The sequence below is a fragment of the Carettochelys insculpta genome, chromosome 1, assembly GCF_033958435.1.
Source record: "Carettochelys insculpta isolate YL-2023 chromosome 1, ASM3395843v1, whole genome shotgun sequence".
In the NCBI taxonomy this organism is placed as follows: domain Eukaryota; kingdom Metazoa; phylum Chordata; order Testudines; family Carettochelyidae; genus Carettochelys; species Carettochelys insculpta.
The window spans coordinates 141718342-141730406 of record NC_134137.1 but is presented as its reverse complement, the minus strand read 5'-3'; the positions used below and the strand labels follow the sequence as shown (position 1 = coordinate 141730406).

The 12065-nt window shown below is 49.6% G+C and overlaps 1 protein-coding gene across 5 annotated transcripts in view; it reads left to right on the top strand.

Moving 5' to 3' along the window:
• The window catches only part of PUDP (pseudouridine 5'-phosphatase), a 151303-nt gene that overhangs the window by 16659 nt on the left and 122579 nt on the right, over window positions 1-12065 (top strand). The window contains exon 1 of one of the 5 annotated variants that reach the window (XM_074992608.1): window positions 397-463. The exons of the other annotated variants lie outside the window; for them this stretch is intronic. The gene's annotated coding sequence lies outside the window, so the exon portion shown is untranslated. Of the gene's footprint in view, window positions 1-396; window positions 464-12065 lie in introns of those variants that run through there. 5 annotated transcript variants of the gene reach the window in all.

The following is a 12065-nucleotide window of genomic DNA, read 5'->3' as shown; positions in this document are numbered from 1 at the left end:
ACCAACATCTGCTTTCATCTATCTGATGACTAAAGAACAGTTGGAAAATCCTTTCAGGTGACATTAAAACCATTAAAGTGACTTGACCAGCATTATCAGAAACAAGTTTTTGGAATTGATTTGGATGTATCTCGAATACAGCAGTCTTAATCTAGACAACAATTTTGTTTCATTATGTACATACTGAAAACATTATGCCAGTGCCCAGGAGAGCCACATTTGAAAGGGTTTTATGTAGAATTATGGAGCTTGTTTCATTCTCATGATCTCTTTATGCCAGTGTAACTTCTTTAAAAAAAAAAAAAAAACCAAACAAACCCAAAACCTATCTCTGATACACACTGGAAGAAGGGAGAAAAGAATTTAGTCCATTGTTGTTTTACTTCTAGATCAGATTCCTGCACTTGCAAGCCTAGGACCCAATCCTGCAACTGTTGCTTATTGAGTAAAGTTATTTACACATGTAAGTGTTTGCAGAATGAGGTCCAGTGGTCATTTGTGTTCATAGTGTAATTTGTCAAGCTAACAAGGTAAGCTGATTTTTTGTGCAGTTTCCTGTTATGCCCAGAGGCAGATATTCCCCCCCACACACCCTTTTCTTCCCCCTGCCATTCACCTAATAAGAATTTTGTTAAGGAGGCTTGAAATAAATTCATGTTGTTATATGTTTATGTTTCAGCCTACATTTTTAAAAAGTATTGTGCTAACCTCACACTGTGATTTCTTTTCCAAGACCATGCCTACACTAGGGAAAAGATCCAGTGACCTAGCAATAGTGGTACTCTATATTGGGCACTCCAAGTATGGACACAGCTGTCCCTGCACTTTATACCTGTTAGCCGATGGCTGGGTAAGGAGTGGTCTGTGAGCCTCATTACATTCGAGTCTTTAACTGCTAGGACCGGCAGTCCCTTCGCAGCAGGCAGCCTGGGTGGCTGACAGATGCCCCCCCAAAGATGCAGAGAGCTTATTCCACCCAAGTCTCTAACTGCTAGGACAGACTTTCCCTTCGCAGCAGGCAGACAGGGTGGCTGATGGGTGCCCCAGGAGTCTGTCCCGTGGTGGCGACATGACTCAGCGCTCAGCTCTCACTGCACCTTACCACTGACCATGCTAATATAGCCAAACCGCCTAAGGTTCTTTGTTTGTGTTTGGCCGAGTTACAGTAACTGGAAGGAGTGAGGTTGAAGCTTAAATGGTTACTATTTATTAAAAGGCAGAAATAAGAATCTTAGTGATTACAAGATTATTGCTCTGTCTTCTCAACTACTGGTAGGATGATACATATGGCATACCAATTAGATTACAAGTTACACGTATAAGGCCAAAACACCTTAGCTTACAGAGCTCTTACTACTAAATGAGCACAAAAAATACATTGCAGGTATAAGTCTAACCACTGCGTCCTCTGACTCCAGCGTAACCAGCATCTTTCACTCAATCCCTCGGGAAGAAGAGTACGAGGAGGGCATCCCCTGGGTCCTCCAGAAGCAATGACCTTACCTGACTGGCAGGTATAGGTAATTGGAGCTCAGTTAGAGTGGGCTGCCAGACCCTTCTTTATACTCCTTGGGTCACATACGTTCTTCCTTATCTAAAGGTGCCAATTGTACTGGTTCGCCTTTGTGATGCCAGTTCTTACAAGGGAGTTGCGACTTAATTTACACTTGTAAGACAGAGATAACTAAATCATTAAGACAGGACATTCTTTTCGTATGGGCAGGAGATTCCTCTCCTGGGACGATGTGTAGGCATATCAATTATCGGTACCAGCCAAGGGCAGTTTCAGGCCCTTTGGTCAACTGGCCTGTTAGTCCTCTTATCTGTGTTCTTCCGTTGTCCAGGGTCATGATGAGGCAGCACATCTGTGCTCTGAGGCATCAAAGACTGTGCTTGCTATTAGCACATCTGTGCTTCCAGGCATCAAAAGACTGTGCTGTTTCCTTTTGTCCTTTGTGCTCTGAGGCACCTAAGAGGGGTAAGATGAAGTAGAGCAGGGGGATTCTCTTTGGCTACAATACCAGAAAGTAAAACTATATATGTGAATAAAACAAGCTGCATTTGGAGAAGCACAGCATTGTTGGTATAGCTGCCTCTAGACTAGCTACTTTGGCTGACCATACTGCATTAGCTAGGAATCACCTCTCCTCTCACCCCTGACCTGGGTAGTAATACTGGCAGAAGTCTGTAGTGTAGTTACAGCCCCAGAAAGAAGTGTCTTTTGAATTGTCGAATAGTAACTAATTTAGAAGATCATCTAGCTATCTGTGTATTTCACAGTCTAAATTGTTACCTCCCTGTAGAGATAAGGATGATATAGGTACAGTAATCCCCCAAAATAGGTACATTCAACATGTGTGTATCTCATGCTACGCGAGGGGTGGGGGGCCGTGCTGTGGGCGAGAAGTGAGGGAGGGAAGACATGCAGCCCTGCAGCTGAAAGCCAGCTGAGCGGCACCTGGCTGGCAGAACCAGCCGTGGGGTCCCCAACCAGGGGGCAGGGAGACCCGCAGGCCTGTGGCTGGAAGCGAGCTGAACAGCGCCCTGCCAGCAGAGCCAGCTGTGAGGTCCCCAGCTAGGGGCAGGGAGACCTGCAGCCCTGGGGCTGGAGCCTTCTCCCTCCTTTCCCCCAGTCATGCAGGGGAAGTCTCTTAGCCTGGTTCATGAGCTGCTCAGTTTCCCATGTCCTGCAAGTGGCATGGAGCCAGGAACCAATCTGTAGCCAGGTTCAGGGCTCCCCTGCACTGGTGGGATCTGGGAAACTGACAGGCCATAAGCTGATCAGTTTCTCGGGTCCCACAAGCCGTGGGGAGACTTGGAACCAGGCTCTCCCCAGTTCCCAGCTCCCCAACACTCATGGAGCCAGGAAACTGACCAGCCCACTATAGCTTAGATCTGCTTACTGTGCATTCCATGGCTCATTGGATTGGTGGAAGAAACTCACATCAGCTCCCTTAACTCATCTTCTTGTGGTGGAACACAATAGTTGATGTGTAAGTGATCATGGGCAAATTAGTTGGTCTTTATTAGACCTGCTGTGTCCCCCATGGATCAATCGCCATAGTGTGGCTCCATACAATCTATCCCTCTCCTCCCTGTGGACTTTGTGGAGCAGGTTCTGCCCCTCAGGCTAGAGCAACATTACAGAGGAAGATCAACCCACTCAGGGTCGATCTTCCAGGGTTTCATTTTGCAAAATTGACACCTGTACTCCTCAGGACAGGAGAGGAATAAGGAAGGTCAACTTTCTGCTATGTGGATAGACATGGAAGTCAACTGTGGATAAATTGGTTTTAGCTACACAATTGACATAGCTAAAATTGCATCTTGGCAGTCGACTTCTATGTCTAGTGTAGACATAGCCTGAGACAGAGCAGAAGTTCCATTCTGACCTGGAGGAGGCCACAGCGGCCCACACTGCTTCCATAAGGGAGCAGATGGCCATCCTCCAGGAGAACTCCACATGGAGCAGGAAGACAGGGCCTGGCGGTGGGAGGTCTGGGGCAAGGTGGCTGACTGTGCTCCATGTGAAGAACTTCATTTTATTTGTTTTAAACCTGCTGTCCTTTAATTTCATTTGGTGTCCTCCAGTTGTAATATTCTGAGAACAAGTAAATAATTTTTCCTTGTTCACCTTGTCCACACTACTCATAATTTTATATACCTCTGTCATATCCCCCCATAGTCTCCTCTTTTCTAAGCTAAAAATTCCTTGTCTCTTTAATGTCTCTTCATATGGGACCCATTCCAAACCCTTAATCATTTTAGTTGCCCAGTACACAGCCACAAGTAACCCCAAACACACAAACTCCAGACAGCCACTTACCCCGAGGACCTGTGAATTGCTCCTCCCTCACCTGGACAACATCCTCTTAAAACTCCCTCCTATTTGCAATGACCCGTTCTTCTTAAATAAATCACCTGTTCCTCTTAAATAAATATGAGTTCTGCAGTCTGGGCAGTGTAATAATGCATAAAGCTGAGCTAATATTTGAAGATAAACCACAAGCAACTGGAACAATTTATTCAGGAATATTGTGGAATTTGCCAAATACATTTACATGGGTTTATTTATCAGCCCATCTCGGTGTCTAACCAATAATTTTAAACAATGTCAGATTATTCACAATAATAACAGAAATGTTTCAAAAAATTGTCTAGGGAAGAGCATTCAAATAAATGTGTTTTGTCTTGATCCTGCAATGTTTTGTGCATAAGCAGGTCCTTTATAGTGTCCTCATGAAATCATAGAGCTGGGCAGCAGTGCAGGGAAACATACACTTTTGTTCTAAAGTTCTGTACCTGGTTGTACTCCTTTTACTATTCACAAGGTATAATAAGTTGACCTGGCAGTAAGCTGCGTCACTGTAAACTAGCAGATCTCTAGAGCTGGGTCTACACGTGAGCGACCTTTTGAAAGGGTGAAAATCAAAGTTCCATGGTCGAAATAGCGGCCGTTGAAAGGGAGCACCCGCTGCCATTTTTTGGATCGGCATTTCAATCCACTCTTTCGAAGTGCTGCCGCGATCTTTCGAAAGAGTTTCCACATGGCTCCAAGCCCTGTTTTGAAACAAGGGAGTCAGGAAACACTGCGGATGGGGTCCCATGGCCGACAAGCCCTTCTGGGGCCACAGCCAGCTGCCCTCTTTCAAGGGCCCCTCCCTCCACCCTCCCCTCCACACGAGCCAAGTGCTGCCCAGCCTTTCCCAGCCTGGCAGAGCCCACTCATGCCCTTGATGGCGGCCGTGCGACACCTGCAGGTGGACACCCTCATTATGGACGACTTGCTAGCAGTGCTGTGCACCATCGCCGCAGCTGCACCCAGTTTCAGCGGGTGTCTGGGCAGTCCCCCTGGGGCCGTGGGGCTACCCCACCCGGAGCACCACTGGGCGTCCCCCTGGGTGCCCTGATGACTCTGGACCCACCCCAGCAGCACCAACTGGTGGGAGCGCGTGGTGCTAGGGGAGTGGGGCAAGGAAAGGTGACTGCAGAACTTCCACATGTCGAAACAGACCTTCAAGGAGATCTGCCACTGGCTCGCCCTCACACTCCGGCACCACGACGCCTGCATGCGGCCAGGCCTCACCCTGAAGAAACGGGTCGCAATTGTCATCTGGAAGCTGGCCACCCTGGACCCCTACTGCTCCATGGGACAGCAGTTCGGAGTGGGCAAGGGCACTGTCGGGCCTGTACTTATGGAGGTAGGGTGGGGCCAGTTGGGGGGAGGGGGGGCTGGGGCAAGGGGTGCCCTCCTCTGCAAGGGACCAGATGAGGCTGGGGCTGGATGGGAGGGAGGCAGGGGGCTGGATGGGAGCGAGACAGAATGGGCCCAAGGCGGGGGGAGACAGCTGCCACACCCTCAGTAGAGCACATGTCCCCCTTCCCCCACCTGCAGGTCATCAGAGCCATCAATGCGATGCTGCTCCATAGGGTCATCCTCCTGGGAGATTTGGACAACACCATCGCTGGCTTCCAGGACCTGGGCTTTACGAACTGCATCGCTGCTTTGCATGGCACACACGTCCCCCTCTGTGCCCCACCACACAGCGCCGGCCAGTACGTGAACAGGAAGGGCTACCATTCAGTGGTGCTCCAGGCCCTGGTGGACGCAAGGGGCCAGTTCACCGACATTTGTGTGGGCTGAGCCGGCTGCACCCACGATGCCCGGGTCTTCTGGAACTCTGGCCTCTGCTGGCACATGGGGGCTGGCACCTTCTTCCCCCAGGGGAAGATCCCGGTGGCGGAGGACGTCACCATGCTGCTCTGCACAGTGGCAGATGTGGCATACCCCCTGCAGCCGTGGCTCATGAGGCCGTACATGGGGCACCTCGACCCCACCCGGGAGGCAGTCCATCAGCACCTCAGTCACGCCCACAACATCATGGAGCGGGCCTTCAGGCATCTAAAGGGGCAGTGGAGGTGCCTCCACATGCAGCTGGAAGTCGAGGTCTTCAACGTGCCTCAGGTGGTGGGCACCTGTTGCATCCTCCACAATGTTGTGAAGGGAAAGAGGGACGCCTGTGTCCCCGGGGGGAGGGGCCCTCCAGCCAGCACCGGCTGTGAGCAGCCGGGCACGACCCCCATCCGCCAGGCCCAATGGGACAGCCGTGGCATCCGGGAGGCTCTCAGGCAGGCCTTTGCTGACGGCCACCTCTGACCCACATGCACACCCACATCCCACACACATCTGCCACCCCTACCCCCACCAGCACTGCACCCGCACATCCACCACCCACCATCCCCCTGAGGAGCACAGCATGGAGTAGTGAACAATAAAATAAACTTTTATCTATACTATTTTTGTTGTTAACTATGTACAGAGGGTCGGGACCTAACTTGGTGGGGGGTGAGGCACTCATTCTGGGGCAGGGATCCCTGACGGGGAGGAGAGGGTGTGGGTAGCACTGGCAGGTATTGCCAGCGAGTGGGCCTGGTGGGGGTGGAGGGTGCAGGCGCAGTAGGGGCAGAGGGTGTGGGCTCAGTGGGTGTGGGGGGCATGCTCAGCGGGGGAGCTGCCGGGGGGCCAGGAGGCAGCCAACAGTGGCCGTATGGTCCTGGAGGGTGTGGCCAATGTCCTCCAGGGTGGTCAGCAGCCTCTCCCAGGCTGCCCTCCTCCACTCTATGCTGCCCTTGGTGAGCCTCGGGTGCTGCTTGGCCACCCCGGCCTGATGCTGGCTGGCTGGGTCCTCCTCGGCCTAGCAGGGGGCCCTCCAGCCACAGCCCCGATGGCGTGCTGCCTGGGGTGGAATCCGGGTACCTCCGAGGGCTGCAGGGGGGCTCTTCCAGCCCACAAACGGTGCAGCTGTGTGGAGAGGAGAGCATGTCAGTAATGTGCCCTGGACAGAGGGGGCCAGGTGTGGCCCACCCACCTGAGCCCACCCCATGGGGCCCCTGCCCTCACAAAGGACACTGACCCCCCCCAAGGGGCACTGACCATCCCCCTATGGGCTGGGCCTCCCAGCCTGGGGGTGAATCCAGGGGTCTCTCATGCAGGTGGCCTTTTCCGGCCTGCAGTATGCAGGCCCCAGGTGCTGACCGGCCGCCACCCCTATGCAGCTTGCGGCGCTGTCCACTGAGGACGGGTGCTGGGCATCGCTGGTGCGCCACCACAGGGTGCTGCATCCCATGTGGAGGGTGGCCTGTGTGCGGCCCAGGACCACCAGTCCTGTGTGCGGGTGACTAACCGTTGCGTGAACCCCGCCCTATGGAGCAGGTGTGCGCCCCTCCCTGTATGTACCGGAGGATCCCTTGGTGACATCCGGGGATGTCTGGCTCCTGGTCGCCCGACTGGAGGAGTGGCAGGGTATGACAGTGGTGAGGTCCCCTTCTCACTCGACCACTCAGTGGTCCCCTCAGCCTCCTGGGTCCCCGGTCCGAGCTGGTTCTCCTCTGGCTGCAGCTCCTTGCCGGATGTGTCCAGGAATGCCTGGGGTGGGGAGCTCTCCTAAGGCCCCAGGATGCCCCAGAGCTCCTGGTAGTAGGGTCATGTCGCTGGAGCTGCCCCGGAGCGCCTGGCCTGGTCCGTGGCCCAGGCATAACCCAGCTGCAGCTCCTTGACCCTGCTGTGGAGGCCCTGTGCCAGGTGGGCAAAGGCAGCTGCATTGCTCCGCTTCACCCCCATCTGGTGCAGGACCTCCTCATCCTTCCAGAGTCTGAGGAAGTCCCACAGCTCCCGCTCTGTCCAGGAGGGGGCCCTTTTTTTTTTCCTCCCCCGGGGAGACCTGGGAGCCCTGCAGGGGCTCAGGAGGGGGGCCCATGGGGCTCTCAGGGGGGCTGGCTGCTGCCCATGCTTTGACGCTGGAGCGTGCAGCTGGAGCATTTGCAGAGGCTGCTCCTAGCACACTTTCAGCTTCCTGCCAGGGGTTTCCTGCGTGCGTGCGGTTTTAAGGCAGCCGAACGCAGGTACCATAGAGCCCCACTGCTGCGGGCTGCAGCCTCCCCGCGCTCCAGCTCACCAGTGCCCCGTATTTCGGAAGAGCGGATTGTGGAGCGTCTACACATGTACTTCTTCGATTTAGTATTTCGAAAGGGAGCGATCTTCCTGATACAGGATCGGGGTTTGGATTTCGAAGTTTGCGCCCCGTTCTTTCGATTTTCTTTTGAAAGACAGGTTTACACGTGTGGATGCTCCTCCTGCTTTTTCGGAAAAGGGCCACTTATTTCAATCTTTTGTGCAGATGTAGACAGCTTGGAAGAACAGCTGAAAGGGAGGGATTATTGCTTCTAAAGCACAGAAAAAATTAACTGTTATTGTTATTCCATTCACGTGATTTTTCATATTCGGTTTCTTGGCAACTTTATCAACATTAATCCAGGACAGAGAGTTAATGCTTACCCTTTCTATATCTATTACTTCATGCCCAAATAGCCTAAGAGATTATTTTAAACAGGACATTGATGGGAATTCTGCAGTGGAACTCACTTATGTGTACACTTTTATTTAATAATATGAATGAGACATCAAAAGTCTTTCCTGTTTCTCCTGTAAAATAGCATATAGCAATGAGTCCTCTGCAATTTGTTCTTTTTCATGGCTTGGATTCAGGAATGAATCTTCATAGGCTATAACTGTAATCTTCTAAAACTCTTCTCTGTTCTACAAGTGCCATTTTTTATTTGATTTTTTTTTAAACAGCCCTGTAGTACCTTAAAGGTTTAATTATTTATCAGGAAATGTGCTTTTTTGGATAAGACCCACTTCTTCAGATTTTCAGATTGAAGTAGCTAATTAGAATCCAGGATTTAGGTAGCGGGGGGCAGAGGGAAGGAGTGAGAAGGGTGGGAAGGAAGCTGGCGGGGGTAGGGGGGCCACCTCTCAGTTAAAGGACCAGTGGAAAAAGTAAATTAAGTGGAATGTGTACCATTCCTCTGAATATCAAAGGTGGGGAAATTGCCCTTGTAAAAAGGAAGACAGTTGAGGTCTCAGTTAAGCCTGGGGTTGAATGTGTAAAACCTGCAAATTAATTCCACTTCAGATGTTTCCCTCTGCAATCTTTTGGTAAAATCCCTTTGTAGAAGAATGACTACTTTTAAATCCTTTAATGAATGTGTAGGGAGGTTAAAGTGTTCCCCTGTAGGTTTATGTGCATTCCAGTTCCTGATGTTGGGTTACTATCCATTCATCCTTTGGTGCAGAAACTGTCCAGTTTGTCCAATGTATGTGGCAGAGGGGTATTGCTGGCACATGATGGCATATATCACAGACTAATATGGCTACCCATCTGAGACTGTGTGCATCTATTGACTTCAGTGAGATATGTGAGTGCTCATGATTTTAAAAATCAGGCCTCATTTATTAATGTTTAAGCATGGATTTCGGGAACGCACCCCATCATAGGTGATAGTGTTGGTCTGTTTTTACAACTTCTTATGCGCTGTGTGTTTAATTTTCAAATTATTTTGCTTTTAGATATAAACAGAAGATGCAGTAAACACAAAGGTCCTGGTTAGATTTGAATCTGATGAAAAGAGAGGCAGTTTGTGGAATTTCATGTTATAATATACCACCCCCTTCCCTGATTTTCCATTTATTTTTAATTAAAATGATGTAATATGCTGAGTAAGGGCATTTGAATTTATTGTGTGAATTAGCAAAAGATAGGCAATTACAAATGTTTACAATTACTGAAAAACCACAGTGAAACACTGTTAGCCGATGGTCAGGTGATATACCAACTATGCCCTTGTTTTCATCCGAGATTTCAACTGCTAGGGCAGAGCCCCTTCACAGCGGGCAGCCTGGGCAGGCTGACAGATGCCCCAGGGTCCTAAACACCCGAGTCTTTTACTGCTAGAACAGAGTTCCTTCGCAGTGGGCAGGCAGGGTTGGCTGACGGGTGCCCCAAGGTTGTACTGAGAGCCGCCTACACCCGAGACTTCAACTGCTAGGATAAAATCCCTTCGTAGCGGGCAGCCAGGGTTGGCTGACGGGTGCCCCAAGAGCCTGCTCCATGGAGGCCGCACGACTCAACACTGGCTGTCAGTACATTTCACCAGTGACCAGTCTGTTACAGCTGAAAAGCAGCTGGGTTCTTTGTTTGTTTTGGGTTTGCACAGTAACAGGAGGAGTCAGGTTACCACTTAATCAATTACTTTGTTTATTTAACTAACAAGTTAAGCTCTTGTGGTTACAATGTTACTTTGTTTATTTAACTAACGAGTTAAGATCTTGTGGCTACAATGTTACAAGGTTTATCCTTTGATTACAAATAGCTAGCATACCCTTTAATTCATAGATCTATACTTGTTAAATGTGCGCAAAAGCAAAAGGTAAAATACCTGGCAGGTCTTATTCTCACCTCTGCATTACCAACGTGGCGTGGCCTGTCTTCTCTCAATCCCTTGGGAAGAAGTCTTCTTCCCTTTTTTCGAGGAGGCGGGCGTCCCATGGGACCTCAGGAGACAATAATCCTCTGTCCGGCAGGAAAAGATAATTGGAGCTCAAAAAGGGGTCTGCCAGACCCTCCTCTTATACCTCTTGGGTCACGTACGCTTCTCCCTTATCTAAAAGGTGCCAATTGAATTAAATTGCCCGGTGATGCTGGTTCTCACGGGGAGTTCAAGGGCTTAGTTAGCACCTGTGAGGTGGAGACAATTTAACAATTTAGGGCATTTTTTTTCTTAATGGGCCGGAGATTCCTCCATCTGGGACCAAGCGGATGTATTAATCACCGGTACCAGTCAAGGGCAGCCCGAGGTCCTGGCGGTTTGTTAGTCCGTTGTTCTTTGTTGTCTGGTTTCGGCCCGTTCAGGGTCAGTCTGGCTCTTGCTCCGGAGCATCAAAGACCTGTGCTAGGAGATAAGCACATCTGTGCTCTCGGGCATTCCAAGACAGGGCCGTTCCTTTTAACCCTTTCATGCCTTAAGCACCTAAGGGAAGCAAGATGGAGTATAGCAAAAGGTGGGGGGGGGCTCTCTCTGGCTACAGACACCCTCATATGTTAGTCATTCACAGAAGAGTGGTTTGTGATAAAGAACTTGGGTGGATTCCTGCCCCCATTGAAGTCAGTAGAAGATCTGTCACCAACTTCAGGAGGACTGGAATTTTATCCTTCGGACCCAGTTCTGCAACATTTGTATTGAGAGGCGGTTAGTCATACAGGTAGTCACTTGTGGGTAAAAGCGCTCTTACCAGATTGTTAGGCTGGGATTTCAAGAGTACCTGAGGGCTTGGCAACATGAGGAAATTTACCAGTATAAATTGTACAGCTGTAGGTTTACCAGCATAAGGCTGTGTGTGGAGATTCTTATTGTGGAATAATGGAACTTGTTTTTCTAATTCCTTTCAGTATTTTTCTTGTCTTAGCATGGTTGCTTATTTGTTAGCAGTAGGGGTTTTCAACCCCAGTTAAGTTATTTAAGTTGCCCTTATAGTAAAATCCTTGCAGAAAACTAAATACAAATTTAATATTCTACTGTTGTTATGTACAGTATTGAAAATTGCTATAATGACATTGCCAGTGTAGAAGAAGGGTCTCAAACTCATCTCAACCCAACATCTCCAGACAGTTTTGCAGTCTGGCCCAGGCGTATGTGAGCCGATGCCCAGGTGCCAGCTAAAGGTCTGGTGAGGCAAAAAGTGGGGGGTGATGCTACACCAGCAGCTATGCTAAGCAGCTAGGGCAGGCTGGGTTCTTTGGTTTGTGTTTAGTTCGGGTACAGCAGCAAGAGGAAAATTACTCTTAGAGAGGCTTTAACAGTTACTTTTTATTTATACAAAGATAGAAACAATTTAACTAAGACAAATTATTAAAGTACAAGTTAGTACTCTCAGTTTTTAGAGGGGAAACAACACAATTTAACTTAAGAAAAGTTGTAGACAAACTAGCTAGCTTAAACTAATACAAGTAATGTGTACACAAGAAAGGCAAGCTGCAGGTGTGATTTTCACCCCTGCCTCTTAGACCTGGTGGAACCAGAGTCTTTCCCTCAATTCCTATAGGAAAGAAGTGCAATACAGGTGTAATTCTTACCCCACCTCCTAGATCCAGTGTGACCCAAATTCTCTCAATCCCTTGGGAAGAAGTAGATACAAACCAGGCATCCCCAGTCTCGGGAGTTAATTC